The following is a 22,461-nucleotide window of genomic DNA, read 5'->3' on the forward strand; positions in this document are numbered from 1 at the left end:
TCCATGGCTAGGGTTCCCAGGTGCTACCATGACACAAATAATAAACAGCAGCAGCACCAAAGATAGTCACAGAATCCCTTGCACTCACTTCTTACTTTGTTTTCTTCTCAGTGATTCTCTTCCTGAAGATCTGTGGAACCAAGTTGGTTGCAGTGACGTACAACATATTGTTAGTGTCATCAAGGTTATGCACCCCATCAGCATTTTTATTGGCGGGGTCTTTGCCAGACCCAGAACTACTAGGTCCTCCCTTGCGTTTGCAGCATTTGGCCATTAAACTTTCACAGATTTTGGTAGGTTTCCCCTTACTTTTTCTGGCACAGTTTATGGGACTCTTACAAAGCTAATACAGATGCTAATGGCACTATTCAGACATTAACAGGGTGGTGGATGGGTTTCCCCACCATCTTCTTTAGCAGAAAGATCTTCTAACTGCCACTTATTGCTGTTTAAAACATCCTTTGTCTTTTCCTCATCCTCAGACACGCACATCCCTTACATATAGAAAGGGAGAGATCTGCACACATTGATCAGAAAAGCATGATCTGGCCCTGTTTTTACACACCCACAAAATGCTTGCCCCCATGAAAGTCTACTGTTGCATGCTATTATCTGCGCCATACATGCAGACTCAGGTTTGCAATCGAATAGTGGGTGCACAAGGTCTTTCCCACTGTAAGATCATTGAATTATCCTGATTGGCTTCCTTTCTGAATTTGATTTCTGGACTTTTATAACTTTTACTCTCTCGAAAAGCAGCTACAGTGCACTCTAAATCACTTTCTTCTCCATTATTAATATCAGCATCTTCCATTGATTGAGTGTGTGTTTTTTTCTATGAGGAAAATCAATTATAATTATGTGAGTGTGTCTCAATTACCTGCATTTTCTCAGGATGGGAGTCACCTCATCCACTTAATTGGAGTTTCCTTTCCCAATGCCTCCTCATATAAGCTGCCCTCAGTCCTGCTGTGTGTGATCTACACTATATAAGAGGCTTTGCATACAGACGAGTAGACTCTTCTCCCTTTTGAATAGCCTGTACACAAAGGGAGTCCTTACACCGAAGACATAGTGAGTCAATGGGATGTGTTAAAAATGAGATGAGCTTTCTTTCCTGTTGAAAAGAGCAATCTTACACGGTAGGGAATGAGCATTCGGGGGGATCAGCATTCAGGATAATGGTATTTACCCCATACGACATCAGCTTTACCTATGGTACAATTCTTGTGGCAAAGCCAATGCAAGTAAAGAGGTAGACTGTGCCTTTCGATATACTCCTGTAAAGCACTGACCTCTCTGAGCCACAGTTGCAGGGCTGGGGGAGGGGGAGAGAGAAGTGATTTGTTATAGACTTTAGAAGGATGCAGTGTACTCCCCGCAACCTCTCCAGCTATTTCTGCTCATCAGACCATGAGGTGGGGAGAGGAAAAGGAGGAGGAGAAATGGCCTCATCCATTCCCCACCCAGTTGCTCCTGGGAGGGAGCATCTGACCGTCGTCGTCCTCCTCCCCCTCCGAGCTCAGGAGACTGAGTCTGTTCCTTAGAGACGCGAAGTCTGTCATTGGCTTGTTGTGGTTCTCTTATCCTCTCTGGGCTTGATTTCTCTCACCATCAGCCCCCATGCTACAAATTGGGTATAATATTTACTCTCCACCATACAGTGATGCGACCTTTTGAAAAATGTAATATACACCAACAATTTTTGCAAACACTAGATGAGGCCAAACTCTGCCATCCTTACTCACTTAGTAGCACCTACTGTGAGTGCAGTCTCATTGACTTCACTGAGCCCACTTACAAAGAAAGCACTATTCAATGTAAGAATGACAGAATACGGCACATAATACACGGCCTTACATTTTCAGAACCACACTACATGCTGCTCCCTGACGACAGGGCAAATTCTCCCACCACCCATCACACATTAACATTCACTGCACCTGGGGCAGCATAAATTGGCCCAAACTTATCAGCCTGTTTCCAACCATCCTAGCCAATTGCAAAGCAACATTAGCCTTACTCTTTCCTGCATCTATTTGCAGCTGGTGTCAGCAACGTTTACACCTGAAATCATTTCCACATGCCCCTCAATGTAAAGGAATTTGGTGCTCAGAATGAAATGTGGAAAATAATTTTGCATTCTAAATTCGATGCAGGAGTGGTTTTGAATTAAATAGAAAAAGGGGAAAGGCTTGGGAACCAGCTCATTAATTTTAAAGGAATGTTAAGTGCCTAAATACCAAAAAAAAAAAAAAAAAAAAAAAAACCACATAGTGCTAGAGCCAGAACAAAGGAATAGCAATGCTCCTCTTAAATATAAATGTGTACTATGCCTTTAAATGGTTTGGGGAGCCTGGAGACAGTGGGTCAGCTTCACTGCTGTTCGGGCACTGAGGCCAATGCAAAAGCAGGTGGGAATCTGCTTGCACAAGCCCTAAGTTGAGGATACAACCCCCATAACAGGTGAGAGCAGCTTGAAGACAGTTTCATCGTCTCACCCTCCTACCTATGTCATTGCTGTAAGATACTACAGCAGTGAGAAATCACTGGGGTGTGAAGATGCCCTGATCATACCTCCTCCTGTCCCCAGCCACCCCCGAATGCCCTGATAACACCTCTCGTGCTGGATGCTGCTGCAGGTGCTATGTCTGCCTAGAGCCCTGTTGGGTCCGTAGGGAAGGAATGGATTCTCCCTAGAGCATTTCTGAACTTGTATGGATAATGAGATGGGAGTTTTGCTATTGATTTCAACAAGAGCAGGATACGGTCTGGGCTAGACAATTGATTACTATGTCAGCAATAGCCAAAACAGTTTGTGCTATCTAAGCCTCTTTAAGGGAGAAGGATGGAGACCTTCAATGTAGTGCATTGAGATTACACACCAAGGTAGGTTAGATTGATCTATTGTTAAAAATAGATTTTAACACAATAGATGCTCTAAGTTTAAATGCATCCCTTTTGGAAGAGTTGTGTTTATCCAAATCTAATTTTTTAATCAATGGAGTCCCACAATGTTTCTTTCTGATTAAGAGATATATATGACTTGGGTCAAGATGCAAAACTGTTCTGCAAGTTGGAAGATAACATCAGTTGTAAGTCAATAAACAAGTCACTACAAGAAAACAAACACATGCTTAAAGTCTGCCCTGAACAGGGATGCTTTCTTGAACTGGGGCCTATAGTTACAAACCCTGAGTATATATATATATATATATTTTTTTGGGGGGGGGGGGGGGGGGGGGGGGACACAAAAAAAAAAACACCTAACTATAAACTGAACAACTGTGATAATTCTAGTTTCCACTGGGTGACGCTGTTGCACAATCCAATGCATGTGTTATGCTACAGGAAACCACAAATGACAAAAAATGACATACCAAATTTAAGAAGCTGCATTTCTTGCCATTTGATTTGTTCTGAAAGTTATCACTCATTCACTTCTCATTCACCTTGTCTAGTCCTCAATTTTTGCATCTAACTGAAGGGGCTGCACATCTATAATGCCAATATACTGCAGTGTCCATTTCTCATCAGTCCTTTCCAATTTAACTGGAATTAAATATTAGTTTTATGGACTGGATTTAAATTTATAAAGTTGACTTAACGGCTTGTGGGTGTCCTGTACTAGATGAACAGCAGGCTTCATTCAGATGTCTCAAGTTGGAGATCCAAAAAAACTGAAGAACCCAAAAATCACAGGTCACTTTTGAAAATCTTGGCCAAAGTATTTAATAATCCTTGAAACAAATCAGAAGCCAGGTTCTCTCATGCAATTCCTGCTCCATGTCACATTCCTTTGGGTTTTTATATTCCCTATTTCCCCAATCTTTTTTGACAACCATGCAACAAGATTTATTTTTCCACTGCATCACAGTAGGTTTTAACAACTTGCACCGTACTTATACAATATTCACACAAGAAGGAGAATATTGCTGTTATATTATATGGTGATCTTACAGTTCTCTCTCAATTGCTGTCATTTGGCCAAATTGCTCTCCAAGTTACACCAGTATAACCCCATTAATTTCAAGGAGAATTTCATTCCATTTCTGCAGAAAGTGGAGCTAAGGTACAGGGGGATATGGAACCACTTTTCATAATGGCTCATCTTTTCTGTCACTCCCCCCAACCTTCCCATGTGATGATTGCTTTGGCTAGTAAAAGACCAACAACCATTCCCCAGGCCCAGATCTGTAAAGGTATGATTTAACAGCCTAAATCTCAGTTTCAAACATTTTTTTTTTAAATCTTGCATCTGACTAAGTGGGTTTCTGCCCACGAAAGCTTATGCCCAAATAAATTTGTTAGTCTTTAAGGTGCCACAGAACTCTCATTGTTTTGCTGAAAACAGACTAACACGGCTACCCTTCTGAAACCCGTAAACATTATTTAAAAGTCTAAATCCCACCAATTAGGCCATTAAACAGAAAAGAAATTCCTACAGAGACTGACCTCCAAATTATCTCATTCTCCTTCCACAGGAAATCAAAACTGTTTTGTGAGACTTTTATGATTGCAATAGCTGATCAAAGATTTCTTAGAAAGGGGGACCTTATAAGGGACTATGCCAGCATCAGGTGTGTGATACAGCAGAAGGGGAGGGGAGGAGGAGGATACATAGTATGTCTAGGGGTTGGGCCACAGACACCTTTAAGGCAGAGAAGTAGCAATGGTAGCGAGCAGAGGAAGAAGCCTGTTCTTCTGCTGTTCAGCCACTCTACTCCAGAGCCTGCAACCGAGCACCTAAGGTTCTGTTCCAGGTCTCTGTCCTAGCAGGCTCTCAGATTGTGTCAATAGGCCACTAGTAAGCCAGGGAGAAGTGGATGTCACATGTACGGTTCCCCCCTTTTTATGCCCGCTTGCTAAATCACATTTTAAAACAGCTACAAGATAGAATGATTGCTTGCAGATTATGTTGTGAATACTACAGGGATACCGGGTGTATGTGAATGGGGGGTGGAAGGCTTATGCAGTCATAGATTAGAAGGGGAAGTGGTCCCCACATCAATCTGTGTATTATGAACAATTAGAGAATCCCTGTGCTTCCATTAACAGCCAGCACTGAAATAACAGCCTGAGATTGGCTCCTTTTTTACAACAGGGCTGAAGTCATATGACCTCTAATCCTACTTTTACATGTACAGAGAGTGTTTACCTTTTTATATTTCACCAGTGGGTAAATCTACTTTTCTTTTGACAATAACCTAAAATATTTGTCAAAAGGGCTATTTAAAAAAAAAATCAGGTCTTTCCCTTTGTATAAAAATATACAGCCTGCCACACAGACCTTTAACCACTTCACCACCAGTCCCGCTGTTTATTCACGTGTTAAGCTTCTCTTTTTCTTACCTCCGCTTTCATTTCCGCAGCAAATTTTTACAGATTGGAGACTCCATTGAGAAATGTAGGGAGCACTAAATAAGATCTATTTCAATTCGGAAGCTGTGCAGTCTGCAATGCTGCCCACGGTAAACTAAGACTTACAAGTCAGTAAGCATCATAGTACGATCCCACTTTTGGAAGGGCCCCCTGTACAATGCCACTGAATAGCTTTCTGTTACTTAAAGATGCAAACGAACAAATAAGGTGCTTGCACAAATGGGGGCAGGAGGGAAGGGAATTAATTCCTGGAAACAAGGATCAGTGTCTATTTTTCAATTACCTGTTTGTAGGCAGTAGCAGTGTTGAAATGCTCTAGGGAGTAAGGGCATCCAGGATATTGGTGTTCACAGACACTGAAGTTAGTCAAGTAGGTCCCATCCTATGCAAGGGCAACCAGTCACCCATGGGAAATTTTGCTTTCAGTTACACTGCTGAAGATTCCTTTCCTGTTCACAGAGGTCACAGAAAGGCTACTGGCGGGAACCTCTTCTGCCTGTTCCTCACTGGGCTGAAGCTAGAAGATGGTCTGCTGAATGGCAGAAAGTTTTCAACCCCTACTTTCACACTAGGCCCAAGGGAGGGCTGATAGAGATCTCCTACTCCTGCTTTTCTGCCCTGTGAGACCTGGTTTTATGCCACAATGTAGTAATCCTAATGCAATTGAGATATTTGTATATGAGAGTTGTAAACTGGTGGAGACTCTACCCAGTTCCACACAGAAGCTTCCAACTCACTGTTAGAGTAAAAAAAAGTCACCCCTTTCTGGGGTCCACTTTAACCACCAAAAAGCAAAATTCAAAAATACCACCACTTAAAGTCCCAAGTATGAGCCTAGCTATTTCTACAGTTCCAGTGCCTCAGCCTTCTTTCCAGGCATGTCAACCCCTTCTTGCAGAAGGCTAGTCCCACCTCTTATTTTTCAGGGTCACTGAGCCACATGTGACCTAATAGGTCAGCTCTAATTAACTTTTTCCAGCTCCTATTAACAGGGTGGGACAGGAAAAGAATCCTGTTATTCAGTTACAAATGTCTAAACATCAGCAGAAAAGTAGAGCCTCCAGATATAAATATGCTCCAAATTCAAATGTTAGCTTATTTGCCAATCCCTAAGTAGGACAAAAGGGCCGACTGGCTGGAATCCAAGGCAGGCTCACTGGGAAATAAATGTTAGGACAGACCAGACTGGGAAGGAAAGGAACAGTCAGAGAGCTATTGTACAGGTCTGTAATGATAGGCAGGCTAGAGATGCATGACCTGATGGATCTGTGAATATTGCTATCAAATGTTTCGCTTTGCAAAAAGAACAAAATTATTTTGTCATTTAAAAATATTTTGGTATTGAAGAAATTCTTATAAAACAAACATACACACATGAAAGTTTTAGTACATATCAGGCATAAGTGCCACTTCTGAGTGGTTTCCTGCAAGCAAACTTGACTGAACAACCTTAAACTGTACATGTAAGCAAGCCTCCACATCTGCTACCATCATCTGCACATTAACTTCAATTGCTGAGAAATATGACTTTGTGCATATCACAATAGTTGGCAAAGGTTGGTTGGCTGGAAGATTTTGGTTGCTGCTGTTCCTCTTTTGCAATCAACACAGGGGGAAAAGTGAGCTTGCTTGCTAGATGGATTTTTTTCTAACTGTAATAATCCCATCACAATGGCTCATTCTTCTCTATCATTATCCAGAGTAGTCAGAACTCACTGGAATTGAGAGAGAAAAAGCACTGAAGTAACTTTACACATACACAGCACTATCTAAGTGAGGATTCAAAGTGTTTTGTAAGCATTCACCTCTGTTAGAAAGGCAAAGTGATAGCATTCAGTACTAGAGCTGACTAATGTTTTCATAAAACTTTCCCCCAGGCAAGAATTTTTCTAACTGAAATTATTAAACTCCTCAGTATTTTGACAAATTTGGAATGGAAACAAAAAAGTACTGTTTATTTTATTTTATTTTATTTTTGAAAACAAGTTCTCACAATATGTTTATCCTTCCCTCCTCCCCCGGCTCTAACACTACAATTTTCAAATGTAGCCTCTTACTTTGGTGCCTAGCCTCAGAAACCTAGGATCTGATTTTCAAAATTGCTGAACACCTGCAGTGCCATTTGACTTAACAGAAGTTGTGGGTGCTCAATAGCTGGCTTAAGTGTCTCAAGTTGGGCCCCTAAAATGAAAGTACTCCACAGTGGCCACTTTTAAAACATCATACAGCAAATTCCCAGCAAAGATGGAAACAGAAACCATGCACCAGACTCAGTCTCTGCATAAGAAAGTGAAATTTCCTTTGCTCCATACAGTCACACTTGTTTACATCAGGGCTGAATTAGGCCCTGTGGCAGGGATCTTATTCATCAACAAATGTCAGCAGACGTTAAAGCTGCTGAAAATTCTGCTGGCTGCACAGTTAACACCACCCTAAATTTTAAGATAGAAGTAAATTATTCACTAGGGAGAGGAAACCAACATAGAAGCTGTCCTAGGGGACAGCCAAGCTCACAGAAACAGCTTTTGCTGAGGTTTATGTTGTTTTACTGCTTTTGAGCTACTACTAAAGCCAAACCTCAGGAAAAGCGTGTGTCTGGATATGAACTCAGGGTCTGGGAGCTCTGGGGTGGGGGATTAGGAACCCAGCCCTTTTAAGGCCCCAAGATTCCTGACCCAAGTCCTACAACTTTACACTCAACCCCAGATGAATTTAAAAGGTCACTTCGTCTGGCACCTTTTTTCATGCTGAACCCATTTACATGGGAAATAAGACTCAGCAGATGGAAACACAGTTGTATATATTCCACTGGGGGTGGGGGAGAAGAAGGATGCTTCGGTGGTTAGCGCACTAGCCTAGGACTAGGGAGACCTGGACTCAATTCCCTGCTCTGCTACAGACTTCCTGTGACACCTTGGGCAAGTCAATCTCTATGCCTCAGTTCCCCATCTATATAATGGGGATAAGAGTACTTTGCTATCTGATAGTGGTGTTGAGAGGATAAATTTGTTAAAGATTGTGTGATGCTCAGATAATGTGGTAATGGGAGCCATATACATACCTAAGGTAGAGAGCATTGCTTACAAGAATGCCCCATAGGACATTTTCACAAGCAAACTAGGGAAATATGAGCTAGATGAAATTACTGTAAAGGGGGTACACAAATGGCTGAAATTCAAAGACTAGTTATCAGTGGTTTGCTGTCAAATTTGGATGATGTATCTGATAGGGTGCCACAGGTGTCTGTTCTGGATTCAGTACCTTTCAATATTTTCATTAATGACTTGAATAATGGAGCAGAATTGCTTACCAAATTTGTAATGACACCCACTAGGAGGAGTTGCTAGGATTGAGGACAGAATTAGAATTTAAAATGAACTTGACAAATTAAAGAATTAGTTTGAAATCAGCAAGACAAAAATCAATAAAGACAAGTGCAAAGTATTACACTTAGGATGGAAAAATCAAATGCACAGCTACAAAATGGGAATAGCTGCCTAGCGAATAGTACTGCTAAAAAGGATCTGGGGGTTATAGTGAATCAGAAATTAAATATGAGCCAACAAAGTGATGCAGTTGCAAAAAAGACTAATATTTTGTGGTGTATCAACAGGAGTGATGTATGTAGGACACAGAAGGTAATTGTCCCTCTTTACTCGGCAGTGATGAGGCCTTTGGAGTATTGTATCCAGTTCTGGGCACCATTCTTTAGGAAAGAGGTGAACAAATGGGCGAGAGTACAGAGGAAAGCAAAAAATAAATAAATAAAAAGTTTAGAAAGCCTGACCTATAGGGAAAGATTAAAAACTGAAGGCCTGTTTAGTCTTGAGGAAAGACAACTGATGGGAAGCCTGACAATGTTCAAATATGTTAAGAGCACAGATCAATTGTTTTCCATGTCCAATGAAGATAGGACAAGAAATAAGGGGTTTAATCTGCAGCAAGGAAGATTTTAGGTTGGATGTAAGGAAAAAGTAACTATAAGGACAGGTAAGTAATGGAATACGGAGGGTATGGAATCCCTGTCCACTGAATGTTTTTAAGAACAGGTTGAACAAACATTTGCTGAGCATGGTCTAGGTATACTTAGTCCTGCCACCGCACAGGGGGCTGAACTAGATGCTCTCTCAAGATCCCTTCTAGCTCTACATTTCTATGATTCTACAGACTGCAATATACTTGCCTTGGAAAGGAGAAATGGAAACATGCTGGAAGAAGGCAAAATTACTTTCTAATTTTCTCTTACTATTAGTTTTATATTATATTGAGCAGTTAGTGTAGTTTGCAGCAAAATAGCAGATGAGGCATGAGGACAGAAGTTTAATAACTCACAGCTGTGAAAAGTGGAGTTCTTCATTAAACTATCCCTGTTTATACCCCAAGACTTTTCTGGTGAGTCACAAAACCATCAGCAGGATAGTTAGGGAAAGAAAGTGTAAGTGTCGGTGAAATTATTCACTTAGACTCTGTGCTGGAGGCAGACATAGAATCATAGAATATTAGAGTTGGAAGGGACCTCAGGAGGTCATCTAGTCCAACCCCCTGCTCAAAGCAGGACTAACCTCAGCTATATCATCCCAGCCAGGGCTTTGTCAAGCCTCAGCTTAAAAACCTCTAAAGATGGAGATTCCACCACCTCTCTAGGTAACCCATTCCAGTGCTTCACCACCCTCCTAGTGAAAAACGTTTTCCTAATGTCCAACCTAGACCTCCCCAACTGCAACTTGAGACCGTTGCTCCTTGTTCTGTCATCTGCCACCACGGAGAACAGCCTAGCCCCATCCTCCCTGGAACCCCCTTTCAGGTAGTTAAAGGCCGCTATCAAATCCCCCCTCATTCTTCTCTTTTGCAGACTAAACAAGGCCAGTTTCCTTAGCGTCTCCTCATAAGTCCTGTGCTCCAACCCCCTAATCATTTTTGTTGCCCTCCGCTGGACTCTCTCCAACTTCTCCACATTCTTTTTGTAGTGGGGGACCCAAAACTGGACACAATACTCTAAATGTGGCCTTACCAATGCCAAATAGAGGGGAAAAATCACTTCCCGCGACCTGCTGGCAATGCTCCTCCTAATGCAGCCCAATATGCTATTAGCCTTCTTGACAACCAGGGCACACTGCTGACTCATATCCAGCTTTTTATCCACTGTTACCCCCAGGTCCTTTTCTGCAGAACTGCTGCTTAGCTTGTCGGTCCCCAGTCTATAGCTGTGCATGGGATTCTTCCTTCCTAAGTGGAGGACTCTGCACTTTTCTTTGTTGAACCTCATCAGATTTCTTTTGGCCCAATCCTCCAGTTTGTTTAGGTCCTTCTGTATCCTATCCCTACCTTCCAAGGTATCTACCACTCCCCCCAGCTTACTGTCATCCGCAAATTTGGCGAGGGTGCAATCTACCCCATCTTCCAGATCATTAATGAAGATGTTGAACAAAACTGGCCCCAGGACCGACCCCTGGGGCACTCCGCTTGTGACCAGTTGCCAGCTAGACATGGTAATCTGTATCTGTTGAGGGAAAGAGATTTAATGCGTTTGTCTCTATGAGTAAGTATTTTCAATCCTTCCCACCGTGCCCAGTCATTCTTCAACGTGTGTGCAGTGTGCCAGTGTAGAAGCCACATGCTAGTGTAGTTTCCTGATGATCGAGGGACAGAAAGTGCCCAGGAGAGTGAAGAAATCTGTTCTTCTCAAAGAACTCTCTTCAATTCCTCTTCTTCCTTGTTTCTTTCCTGTGTGTGTGTTTGGAGTGGGGGGGGAGGGGATGGGGAATGTTTGGATTTGCTGCTCTAAGTTTTCCCTCTTCTTGCATTCTTTTTAAATGTCTCCATTGATTTTCATTAAACTATGCCCTCAGCTTAGAAGCTGACCAAGCTTCTCTCTCTCTCTCTCTTTCATTTTAAAAGTGAGCTTGCTTGCTAGGTGGATTTTTCCTAACTGTAATAATAATCTATCATGATCCATGTAATCTTCTGATTTCCTATATGCCATTTATGGATCATTTGTAGACCCGATTATTGTCATTTTATGGATTATTATAAATCCCTAAATAAAAAAAAATTGTCTGGTGACTTCAAGTTATTTTTCCTCCACAATATTCTGTTAACATCCTGACTTTTGATTCATAAATCTACAGCTATTTGAAATGTTTCAAATGAAATATCTAGTGCAGTGTAAAAAAAAAAACCCAGTAAGTGGCATGAAATACTAATTTAGCAGACTGCAAAAACTGAGCACAACCTATAGCTGTGCATTGAGGGTGCCTGCCCCCAGCACAGACCCCTAAACTCAGATTTTGCGGAGTGGCAACTTCATTGTTATTTTAAAAAGCAAACGGTATACATTAGCATTTTACAGCATTGTGCAACATATAATAGTGTGCATTTCGCAAGCTTAAATTGCATCACTGTTGCATTCAAATATTTTTAAACACAAGTAAAACCTTCAGATTACCTGATACGCACCTTAGAAATAAAATACTCATACACATCAAATGACAAACTGCAGTGGCACAGAACAAGAAGGTAGTCAAGACATTGTACCTTATGGAGTGGTCATTGAGGGGAATTCAGAGGCTCTGCTGGAAGGGCCAATTGACATGGTGCAGCTGCAGCGTCAGCTCTTTGCATACACTAGCCTGGCAATGGAGCTCTGCCTGAACTCAAGACAGAACAGGGCTGAGGCTTGCTGTGATCAAGTGCAAGCCTGTTCACTGTGGCAGCATGAGGTGTGTTGAACGTGGCAGGTGCTCACAATACCAATTTTCTAATCTAAGGTAGACAAGGCTTTACTCAACCTGGAGAACTCAAACCAAGTGAAGCTCACCCGCTTTCATTAGCGAATGTTTACACAACCCCCTGCAGCACACATGCTATATACCATCACCCACTGGTGGGCTTGAACTACATGCATCTTGGAAAACAGAGAATAGGGAAATGATAAATCCTCATTTTTTAATTTTATAAATCTTCACCAGATGCATGTTTGAGTTTCTTGCTTTGTGAAATGTATTACAATCCAAGAGTCCAATCCTACAAACATTTATACATGTGCCTAAAACTTTAAATACATGATAAGTCCTATTGACTTCAATTGAGCAATTCACATGCTCAAAGCTAAGCATATGTGCAAGTGCTGGCAGAATCAGGACTTAATTTATTATCTAAATGGTGATCTACTGGAAAAAAAACAAATCATGCCCTATAATGGCAGGTGTTCACTAGATTATTAGATTAGTTTTACACTGTCCTATTTTGCCGTAACTATCCACAGAATCATCTCTAGTGTTATGCATGCTAGCTCCCCTCTCCCCTTCTAAAAATCTGTAATTGAAATTAGCTTCTTAATGGAATAGGGGTAATAGCAGTGGCCTCAGCAGGGGCAGGTACTGTACAGGTTTTTCTGCATAGATCTAGCAAAGCCCCCCAATCCTAACGGAGCAGGCACTCCTCCCTCCCCTCCCCCCCCCCAAACATCTACGCATCCTGAACAAGGCTGCCAAATTTTGTCCCTTTTAGCATGTTTTCAAGGTATTCCAAAATCACAAAAAAGCTAATCCTTGCAATGGTAAATGATTCAGTAAGTGAATTTCACTATAAATTCAACCTCATCCAAAGGATTCCCTTCATACACTTTAAATACAACAAAAGTTCTGCAGTTACTTAAGCAGTTCTATTGCTCTTGCATGAAAACTTGTTGAATGCAGATGGATCTGCTAATAATGCACAGATAGCATGACTACCAAATAAAATGTTTGAAGCCAAAAGACAAAAAAGGGCAATCCCTGCACTCTTCAACATGATTTAATGAATCTTGCTGGGTCTTTGACAAAGATGTAATTTGCCAAAGCCAGCACATTTTTCACTGCCAATTAATTAAAACTGCCTTATTGAGAAGCACACTCCAGTAAATCAGATCCTCAAGTCTAGAACTTTACATTATCTAATTGTGTCATGAAGTCAGATGTTGAAATAGATTTGCAGTTTTTGGAAACATTATTCCCCCTAACTATAGTTTGATGTTCTTTTGCCATTTTGTTGCTACAACAATCTTCTTGGTGACCTATAAAATTAAACAATGGCAATTGTGAAGCTTATTTACCAGCTCTAGATGGAAATGACACAGTGTAAGTGAACTAGTTGTTTGAGCTTGCCTCATTTTCACAAAAGAGGTTATTCTCCTCACTCACGATTTAGAGGAACAGATGTGTCTTTATCCACTCCTAATTATTATTCGTAACTTACTGAAAAATTATTACAAAGCCCAGCTATCAACTGACCAAGCTAAGGAAATGGGGCCAGTGCAATGTCAGCACTATTGGCTGCAAAGACAAGGGCAATAGGCAAGCTAGAAATAGAAAATAAAATCAGAGGTGACATTTTAGCCATAGTGCATTCATTAGGTTATGAAGAGCATGTGTGGATTAAATCCCCTTTTTCCTCTAAATTAACTCAACATGCACTTGGCCAATGAACTAATGCAGCCTGTCTTTTAAACATTCTTGAGGAAATCTCTCTCTCTATAAAGAAGTCATTTTTCCAATTATATATGCATGAGACATAGAACAGAAGGTTGTTTCTTAATAAACTATGGGAACATATTAAATGAATATTTTTGGAAGCTTCTCTACCTTTCTATGAATGAAAAGCTAATTTTAAAGCCCTAACCCATAAAAAACACTGTTCCCCACCTACCCTCTTCCTGAAGACAGAATAATCTGAAATGAGTGACCTGCTTTGAATAAAACTGAATTTTTGCCCATCTCTTGAATTTAACTTTAAGTTTTGGGGGAAAAATGCAATTTATGTTTTATATCCCTTTAGGCATCTCTCTTCTATCATTCTGATACAAACTTAAAATGAAAATGTTGAAATACCACTTTAAAGGTTTTTATTGCCCAAGTGGAATAACAGAAATTTCATATGAAAGGCCATTCTCACAATATTTCTAGCCTAATATAACAGATCCAAGATGTCTGAATAAGCATCTGAAATCACAGATTGTCCAGACCAAACCTTTGAATTTTGAGATTTGCTCATTGCTAGTAGCAATGTAGCAAGCCGCTGCTCACTTGTCATGATAAAAATCTTTCACCACTTATGATAATTCTGTATATTATCCTTTTCTTCTTGCTAGAAGCAAATGCAGGCATATTTTGAAATATGACAATCTAAGGGCTTGATCCTTCTCATCAATAGGACTTCTCAAGTGAATGAAGTTTTTCTCATGTATGCTTGCAGACATAGGCTCTAAATTAGTACTTCCCCTATTCCCCCCCTCCCCTCCCCACTATTGTGCCCAGGAACTTGAACTGTTTAATGAACCTGGAATGTTCATGTCCTAAGAAAATTAAACTCTTAGTAAAGAGTTGACTAATCCAGGTCTCTTGCATGGAAGCACAGAACATCAACCATGAGGTTAACAGGACTTCCCTACAACCCCGGGATATTGGAAGAATAACTACATTAAAGATTGTTGACCACTCATTTACTACAGTAATGGGATCTATATATGTACCTTAGGTAGACAGAGCTAATCTTTATGTTTAAAATGAAATAAGTGACAAGAGTGTTCTTGATCTAATCTCTGATTTTTGTGAATAGTTCTAGTGAGGACAACACCGGATTTATTTATAGAAAATTAAAGAATGAAATGCTAATGTATTGACTCACTATTGGGCCAGTCTTTCTCCCACTGAAGTCATTGGCAAAACACCGATCAACTTCATTCGGTGTTTATTCTCTACAGCAAGTCACATAATCCTCACATCTACACTTTTTAAGTGGTCTCCAAGTTCTGCCTCACACCAGAACTATGTAAAATGTTAGGGGTTTTAACTGACAAGGATTCATGCAATATTTTTCTTCACTGGGGTCAAACCACCTGTATTTGGCTTTGAGAATCTGAAACTCAAAACTACACTCAGTCAAAACCAAATTTTGAAATAGTTTCAAAGTCAATAAATCAGCTCACATAGGCTCAAAAGGATGCACAAATGTTGCATGGTTTCAGGTTCTGTAGTTAACTTTCACACAGTCCTACCCCATATAAAGCATCCATTGTTAAAAGCTCTTGTATTTTGTCTGACCTGCTGGATAATATCCTGATCCTGCAAAAATTAATACCCATATGTAAAGTTATGTTCTGCTGCTGTCTTTCCAAGACAGAGTCCCTACAGAGTATTAAATGTTAACTTTTTTCCGACATTTAAGGATGTTTGGCAAAGTTATTTCAGTTTCTCAAAAAGAAATATTTTCAGTTCATAGTTGCTTTCCCATTCCTAAACTTCTCTTTTTGCAGTAATTCACCATTTAAAATAAATATGTTTTCATTGAGGGACTCGGCAATTTACAGTCCATACCTGGGCAATTTTACATAAAAGCACAATATTAATAAGCTTTGTAGTTATCCTTCCCTCTGCAAATGTTTCATTAAAGTAGCAAGTGCTGTCATCAGCCTCTCTCTGGAATCACTTCCCTTTTAATGAGTAGATTCCAGGTGTCTGGCTCCATGAGCCATTTTAAATATTTAAAACAAATATGTACTGGTCAATGTTAATATTTGGGCAGCTGTTTGAATGAATGTTTGTGAAGATCATGTTTTTATTGCAGTTGCCTTGGTTCTAAATCCATGGAAAGTTGCAGCCTTTAAATGCATTATTTAGTGCTTCACACAGCACAGGTATTGATTACATTATATTATGTTGTAATAATTAGCCATTTGTGGCCTGATCCTGCAGATCCTTTCCTCCAATGGGAGTTTTGACTGAGTAAGGATTGCACAATTGAGCCTTGATAGAAGTGTTCCATTTTTGCAATGAAATGCAAAGTACAGGAGAATCATAGTTTATAGACCCCAATCTTTATAAACAAGATTTTATCGTGTGACAAATTGCCCACTCTGCTATGGTGGGTCCCGTGCTTTGCTCTTGTATTGTGGGTCGGGACACCACCTGTTGCCCATCTCCGGACGTTGGTGCCTCTGTAGTGCACAGTGAAGGGGGAGGAGGCCCTATGAATAGCAGCTATGTGCTACTGACAGTATGCAGCTGAACTTCTTTTCTCTGGGCTACTTCCCCCTCTCTGTTCTCTTGTACCTTTCACATGGCTCTTGGTCTGGTTCCTATGGTTGACTGCAACACTCTTCCCACACTACTGCCAGCTCTCCTTCCTTTTTTCCCCCCATCTGGCTGGAGCAGGGGTTTTTAATCAGGACTCTAGCTGGGCCTTAATTGGCCTCAGGTGCTCCTAATTAACCTGTAGTAACCCCTGCTCAGTCTGCAGGGAACAAGGCCCCAAACATTCTGGAGCTTATATATCTCCCTTCTATAACCTTCCTGCTTTCCAGGAGCGGTGGGTGCTGTCCAGGGTTCTCTGCTCGGTGTCCCTTTCCGGTTCCCTTCGTTTATACCTCTGACCCTCACGCCCTTTCCTGTTTTTACATTTGTTGTCCCACGAAATTAGTTGCTCTCTAGGTCTGGTGGCTCCTCCCCATCCTAGTTTGCAAATATGCATAACCTTCCTACTGTCTGGGGTTCTCTGCTCAGTGTCTCCTTCCGGTTCCCTTTGTTTGACCATTCCTATTGGCCTGTTCCTGTTTTTAAATTAGTTGTCCCCCAAAATCCGTTGCGTCCCGGGTCCAGTGACTCCTACCCTTAGGCTGAGGAGGGGCCTTTAGCAGTGGGCGGGCTTGTGCCTGTCCACTTCCCAGAACACAGATAGATGACCCTCCTGCTGCCATCTGGCCCTGCTGTCTCACAATGGGCAGACCACTGTGCTGACACAGAGCCCCTTTGACATTAATGCAGTGTAGGGGGGCTGCATGTGTGGAAACCATTGCAAGATCAGGGCTCCAGTGTTTCAGAAAGAAGTTAAAAAGCATATTTAGGCAAAGAATCCTTCATGTTACATGAATATTTCAAATAAAACTAGGCTCATTTTCTAAGCAAGATGGCTTCAGATTGAAAACATAGAAATACAGGTTTTTCACATCTTCATTAAGAAAACACCCATTTTAACCACACTTCATGTAAAGCAATGTGAAACTGAAGGAAACCAAAGATCACACATTTTTGCATGACATTACACGTACATTTTAATTCTTCACATTCCTTCCTCTTAGATAAGACTTCTTACAGAGGAAATAAGAAAAGCACAGCTGAAGAAAGCATGTCATTGTCCTCTGAATTTTAAAAGGCGTGATCCAGGTAGTCACAATGTTCCCGCACAAACGACATGTACAATATGGCCTTGTCCAAAACTCTCCTCCCACTTCCTAGGGTTTGTCATTAGACTTTCGCTTCAAATACATAACAGAAGCAACAAAACCCTGAGGTACGTCTGTATTCACAAATAGTTCTCCCTACAGAACATTGATCCAGGTTAGTTTAGCCCTTTGTCCCCATCTCTCTCTGACTGTTCTGTGATCCTCACATGCCCTCTGCATACAGCTGCCCCCTTGGAACTGGGTTCAGTGCCATGCAAGGGTACACATAACCCTGCACAGTCCCCAGAACCCTTTATCCCTGTAACATTTATGCTGCTAGGAGGAATTCTGTAGCCAAAGAAGGTTGGATTTGACCTTCACTGCAATTCTTTTCTAGTAGAAAACTGAGGCTATGGTCTGTCTTCATTTTCCCTGTTTTTTAACAGCTCTGACTCCTTTATAATCTTGTGGAATTTTCCCCTAAATTCTAAAGTGATAGAACATGGGCTGCTATCTGATGATTACAATGGAATGGTTATGCAGCATTGTGTTCAGTCACACATGACTCCTCAATCAAAAAATCCAGGCAGCTTCCGCAATATTCTTACTACAATACATGGCTTCCTACTTGAAAAACCTGAACAATTTAATATTGACATATTCCCAGAGTGGTCTAGTTCAAGTCTGTACAATTAACCAACAGTACAGTTAGAAAAATCTTTAATGTAGTTAGAAGGAAAGTGATAATTACCCCAGCTCAGCGTTAGAACTGACTGATGAGGCAATATTTTATCTCTGGTCAGCCGAGTTCATCTAAAAGAGACCTGAACCATTACACAGCAGGTATGGCTTAAAACCAGCCTTGCAAAATTGTCATAATTACTAGTTCAGGAAAAATATTTACCTGCTCACCCTTATGACAATGAAAAAGCCACTGTAAAAAAAATAAATGAATTACTTACCATGGATGATGGGAGGGTAAGCTTTTACAAAGCTAGTCGAAACGGTGATAGTGTGAGTGGATGTATATGTGGTAGGACATGGGACTTGGCAGAACTATTCTTCAAAAACAAAATGCTGGGGAAAATGTTCCCCCTTTTTTTAAAAAATAGGCATCGTTCAACATGTTTAGATTTTAAATTCATGTTTCAACTTGGCTTGGAATTGTAGAGCCCAGGAAAGCATGCAAGAATCCAAATGATCACATAAGAACACAACAGTGTGTGAACTCAGAAAAGCTGAAGTCCATATTTCTCTATGAAACAAGGTGGGTGAGATAATATCTTTTATTGCAACAACTTCTGTTGGTGAGAGAGACAAGCTTTCAAGCCACACAGAGCTCTTTTTCAGGTCTGGGAAAGGTACTCCCAGTATCACAATGAATTGCAAGATGGAACAGATTGTTTAGCATAAGTAGTTAGCACATATTGTAAGGGACCATTCATGAGAGAGTGGCCCATTATGCTGTGACACAGAGGCTATGTCTAAACTACAGCCTATGTTGGCATAGGCTATGTCCCTCAGGAGTGTGAATAAACCACGCCCCGAGTGACACAAGTTACACTGACGTAAGCGCTGTGCACATGAACGCTATGTCAGCAGGAGAACTCCTTCCTGCAACACAGCTTCTGCTGTTCATGGAGGTGGGTTTTTTTATGCCAGTGGGAGAGCTCTCCCCCATTGACATAGAGCATCTTCACCAGACGTGCTACAAGAGCATAGCTGCACCGGTTCTGCAGTGCTATACATATAGATATGGCCTTCGAGTACCTTTCCCACACCTGAAGAAGAGCAGTGTGGCTCAAAAGCTTGCTTTCTCTCATTACCCACCTTGTCTCTCTAATATCCAGTGACTGACACAGCTACAACTACACTACATATTTCTCTACAGTCAGTCTTTAAATTTTTGAATTTATAACATTTGCAGAGACAGAAAACCTAAAACTTGCTTTACTGTAAATACTATAAATTTCATTAACTTCATTCATATTAGAATTTCTTTATAATTGAATTATACTACTTTAGTGTTCAAATATCTTAAAAACCAAGAAAAATTTCAGACTAAAGTCTACTCCCACAGTGCCTGTAAACATCGCACTGTCTTGCTTGTTTCCCTACATTAATAGCATTTACATCAGCACAGATACTCTTATTGAACCACTGAATTCATGAAATTGCATGAGGTTGGAGAAATAAAAGAAAATATTTCTAATGTCTCCAGTCACCAAGCCCTGTAATTGTCTCAATGAGTATACCACTCCCTTATTAGCTCAGCTCCCCACTAAATATTCCATTAGGTGGTTCTTTATAAGCATTAATGGCTTTGAAACCTAATTGTCAAATAAGGTTATTTTGTCTTGAATTATCCAAACTAAATTGTTTTGGATTCAATATATCTTCAGTTTTAATGTATTTTCTACTTTAATAAAGTACAATGTCAAAGTGTGTTGAAGTTCTAATTCCCTCCTTCTGGGGCTAAGTGCTGTGATCGGATGATGATGCACAGAACAGCAACTAGAGCCAGGTAACTTTTTTCAGCTGAAACATTTTTTCCACGAAAAATGCACATTTGGCAACACCAAAATATTTTGGAAAAATCATGTCAATTTCACTCAACTATTTCAACTGGAAAAAATATTTTAAAAAATTGAAATGAAATATTTCCATTTTTCAGTTCAACATGACGGTTTCAAGTTTCTCCCTCTTCTTTCAGGGGTACGAAACATTCCTCTTCTTCAGGAACAGCTTACTAAATCCATAATATGTAAACCTCCTCAACAACCACCACAAAATCCTACCTTGTGAAATAAAAATTGTGGTGTACATATTCAATTGAAAGTCTTCTGGTATGTTGAGTGATAGCTGTCTGCTTTAAGATTGATATGGGGAGTCCTCTGTCATTTTCTTTTCCTTTTCCAATTTCTTAAACTCCCTCAAATATAGCTCAAATTAACTATCAGCAAGTCAGCTCTCTCCTCATGGCTATCAGATTTTTCCTCTCTCAGAGTGATTTAACTCTATTTCCTCGTTAAATCATATCTGCCTAACTAATGGAGACTAAAGGGAATAGATCTAGAGTAATGATTAAACATTGGTTTACTTGTTTTATTTTTCCTTTAGCTTCCCCTTTTTCTGGCTGCACCTCCCTTCTTTCTCCTGGGGTGGGGGGTGGGAGCAGGGTAGGAAGAGAGACAGTTGCCTCTTCCACACATTACATCACTAACAATTGAATGTTTCTGTCATGAACCTTAATTCTGTTTAGCCACATGGAGGGAGCTAACCTTCTCAGCTCCAGTTTTGGCCCTTAATGGACAAAGCACAGATTCTAAAAAGGTGTGGATTTAGGGATTATAGGCCCAGTTGACAAATGAGCTGGTGAATCCAATGGTAAGAACTTCAGTTAAAAATCTTCAAACCCCAGCAGAGTTGATTTTGTCCAACCTTGTCCTTCCTACCTACTCCCCCACATTAAAATCAGCCTATAGACGTACAGGCACAAGAAGAACTGCTTCTTCTTGGACTTCTGTGGGGTCATCTTAATATTTGGTATGTCCTGAATCAAGGGACCATATCCTAATTTTGCCAGGGAATGGGCTAAACCTCGATGATCTAACAGTGGTTTTCGAACTTTTTTCATTTGTGGACCCCTAAAAAATTCCAAATGGAGGTGCGGACCGCTTTGGAAATCTTAGGCCTTGTCTACAGTACAAAGTTAGATTGACATAAGGCAACAGCCTTGCTCCCGCCGACGTAAGTGCCCTATTACACTGACATAACAATTCCATCTCCATGAGAAATGTAGGGTTTATGTCAGTGTAGTTAGGGCAATGCAGCGTCCATGTAGACGCTGCATTACTTACACTGGCTGCTAGCTGTTGTTCTTGTCAATTTCACAGCTCCATGCTGGAGACTGGCTCTTAGCAGGGAGCTCCATGCGGAGCTGAGAGCCCCAGCAGTAGCTGGGCTCCTAGCATGGAGCAGAGCTGAAAGCCCAGGCTGGGGGCTCAGTGGGGAGCTGAGCTGAGAGACCGGGCAGCAGCTGGGCTACCAACAGGGAGTTCCAGCTCTCAACCCCCACACTGTCCTCCTTCAGTCAGTGGAAGCATTCCTCTTGGTGAGGCACATCTTCAACAGGAAGGTAGCGTGGACATGAAAAACAACAGTAATCACCGCAGTGACTGTAAGTTGACCTAACTTAGGTCAACTTAAGTTTGTAGTGTAGACATGCCATTATAGTCTGCAGAACCCCAATGCTCCGCAGACCACAGGTTAAAAACCAGTGATCTAAAAAGGTTGTTTCCCTCTCTAGCTGTTTTGTTCCCAAGATTACTACAGAGGTAATGGGTGAACCCTTAAGAGTTCTTCCTGTGTCAGTATGAACTAATACTTATTTCAACAAAAATGTGAGAAATTATCTTCATTAAACATAGGCTTACAGATTTCATTTTTGCAGCAGATGTGCTATCATACTTTGCTTGAGTTTTGGGTAGTAAATTACAAGACATGTCAATGTAAAGTAGCAATGAAATCATTTATCATTAACTTGAAGAGGCACATTATTCAACTGTAGATGATGAGTGTTTTATGAAATACAAAGGATGAGATCATGATTTAGCGACTGATAGAAGTGCTCATTTTCCTAAATATAGAAGTGTACTTTTGTGGGTGATGGCGGAATAAAGTATAAGTATTCCAAATAATTTTGTGGGATAATGTTTTCATGTTAGCTATCAGTGTTCAAATGGTCTCCTGCATGACTTATTGGTGGAAGCCTCTTCCTAATGCTCAGCTATTATTTTTGTCTCTATGCTAGTGCAATTATACCCCTTACATGTCACCTCATTGCCACAGAGATGCTTTGCAGGGATGTCAGAAAAAAGGGC

General features: G+C 40.8%; 1 protein-coding gene across 3 annotated transcripts in view; it reads right to left on the reverse strand.

The window, feature by feature from the left end:
• The window catches only part of INSC (INSC spindle orientation adaptor protein), a 179,799-nt gene that overhangs the window by 53,414 nt on the left and 103,924 nt on the right, over positions 1 to 22,461 (reverse strand). The window lies entirely within an intron of this gene.

This window comes from Emydura macquarii, unplaced genomic scaffold (genome assembly GCF_026122565.2).
Source record: "Emydura macquarii macquarii isolate MOO-44397 ecotype Brisbane River unplaced genomic scaffold, CSIRO-AGI_Emac_v2 contig_587, whole genome shotgun sequence".
Taxonomy (NCBI): Eukaryota; Metazoa; Chordata; order Testudines; family Chelidae; genus Emydura; species Emydura macquarii.